We start from the raw sequence: 2,370 nt of genomic DNA, 5'->3' as shown, positions 1-2,370 counted from the left end.
AAGGTGTCGGGAGGGCCATCGCGGTGAGCCCCGGCCGGAATTTCACGGACGGACGCGGGCAGAGAGAGGCCGGCGGGCTCCCGTGCACCTCAGCCGGCCTGTGCACTGCGGCAGGTGCAGCCAGGAGGCCTGCCCGGACAGCCAGCCAGCCAGCCAGCGGCCCTTATAAAGGCCCACAGGCAGGCAGGCTCCACCCCTTCATGAATGGCGGTGAGCCCCCCTGGGACAGCGCGCCCCACCCCGGAAGGGACCCAGGGCAAGTCGAGGCCTGCGGCCGGCGGGGTGGTGGTGGTGGTGGTGGTGGGGGGGGGGATGGGGGAGGGCGTGGTGGTGTTGGTGGTGGTGGTGGTGGGGGGGCCGGAGAGACGAAGAGGAGGGGGGAGAGGGGGAAGGGGTGAGGGGGGCGCGTTTCGGGGGCCGGCTCCCCGGACCCCTCCAGGCATCCCGCGGGAACGGGAAGCCGCTCTCTGGGCTCCCACGCGTCTGCAGCAGGGAGAAACCAGCCTGGGAGGGTGGAGGGGAGTGTGGAACTGAACCTCCGTGGGAGTCTTGAGTGTTCCAGGCCCTCTCTCCGTGAAGGAGGCAATGCCTGTGGGTGTCGCCGTTGCCGGGACAGTCTCACACACGCAGGCGTGTGGCTGTCGTTCATTTCCACGTAGAAGACCAGAGCGAGACCCCAGAGAGGAGATGCCTCCCCGGCGTGATGGCCTGACGATGGATTCCCGTGTGCGGCAACATGGGGAGTCTGCAGTGTGGCCGGTTTGGAAGCTGGCAAGGAGAGCGAAGGCACCATGCCGGGCTTCCACCCTTCCCTGCATGTTTCCGGGTGCCCGCAGAGCTCCGGGAGCAAACAGTCAGCATGGCCAGCCTTTCGGGGGCCGGAGAGACGTGGGCAACAGGCCGCCTTGCAGAGGGCGAAGCCACGCGGAAACCAAAATCACGCCTCCGTCGTCCTGCGTGTGGCTCCTCCGTGGTCGGGGCTGTCGGCCTCGCGCTGCGTTGCAGGGCTCAGCCTGGGGATGTGCGGTCTGTGAGCCGCGCGGGTGAAAACCCGACGGCAACCCGAGTCCCGGTCTTTTGTCCCTGAGGAAACCGCCCACTCCCTCCCTGGGCCACGGAACCGGGGCGAATGAGTGCCCCGCCGGCCGGCGCGGCGGCGGCTGTGGGCCCAGCCCTCAGCCCGCGCCGGACGCTGACCGTTTTCCCGGAGGGCGGGGGTCCCGCTACTCCCGGAGGCCGAAGACCGCTTTTCCTCCCTGCCTTCCTCCCTCTGTCCCCGGCTCCCTCCCGCCCGCCCCCAGTCCCTGCGTCGCTCTGTCTTTCCCTCCGTTCCTCCCTGCCTCCCTGCCTCCCTCCCTCCCTCCCTCCTAACGTCCCTCCGCCCATCCTTCCGCCCCTCTAGGTCTCCCGTTCCTCTCTCCATCTCTGCCCGCCTTCCCTCCCGCCTGGAACGCTCAGCGTCCCCGGTGTGCGCCGGGCCTGGGGTCTGCGTTCCGCCGCCAGGCGCTCCGTGCTGGCAGCTGGGAGGCTGCAGGGGCCCGGGCGGGCGGGCGGGCGGGCGACGGTGGCGCGGAGGCGCAGAGGAGGCGAGAGCCGCCGGAGCGGCGTCAGGCCTGGACGCTGCGCGGGCCCGGTGTTTCGCGGGACGGGGGTCTCCACCCAGCCCAGGGGACGACGCATTTTCCGGCGGTGGGGGGTGGGGGTGGGGGTGGGGAGGGGGCGGTCAGGCGGCGGGGTGGGGTGGCGGGAAGGCATGAGAGCTCTGCCCGGGCTGCTCCCACAGCCCAGGCGGCTGCCCGCAGACCCGCAAACCCGCGCGTGCGCAGTAGGCGGCCCACCTGCTGGTACCTGGGCCGGCTCTGGGATCCCCGGGATGCCCAGGAAAGAATGGCCGTTCTCCGCTGTGTGGAGTCTCTCACCGGGCCTAGACCTAGAAGGCAGGAATCCCAGGCCGGTCAGCCCGGTGGCGGGGGCGGGGCGAAGACACGCCCCTCCGTAGCCAGCCAGGTGTTCCCCGCGAAAGAGAGGCCACCGCCCTCGCCCCGAACCACCCGACCCCGTCCCAACCCCGCGTCCTAAAGCTCCTCCAGCAGAGCCCGGTATTCTTCCTCGCTGAGGGGTGCTTCCAGCGAGGCGGCCTCTTCCGAGGCCTCCAGCTCCCCCGGGGCCTCCGTTTCTAGGAAAGCTTGCGCCTGCTGCAGAAACTCCGGGCTCGCCAGGAGCTCATCCAGCAGCAGGCCGCCGGGGAGTGCAGACGAGCGCCCCGGCTCCTGGAGCGCCTGGGAGGGCGCCGGGATGCCTTGCATCTGCCCCTGCCGCGCGGAGGCCTCCGGGGGCGCGGGCTGGGGAGGTGGAGCTGCCCCGGCTTGG

The sequence above is a fragment of the Pan paniscus genome, chromosome 3, assembly GCF_029289425.2.
Source record: "Pan paniscus chromosome 3, NHGRI_mPanPan1-v2.0_pri, whole genome shotgun sequence".
Lineage (NCBI taxonomy): Eukaryota > Metazoa > Chordata > Mammalia > Primates > Hominidae > Pan > Pan paniscus.
This window is presented reverse-complemented; position numbering follows the sequence as displayed.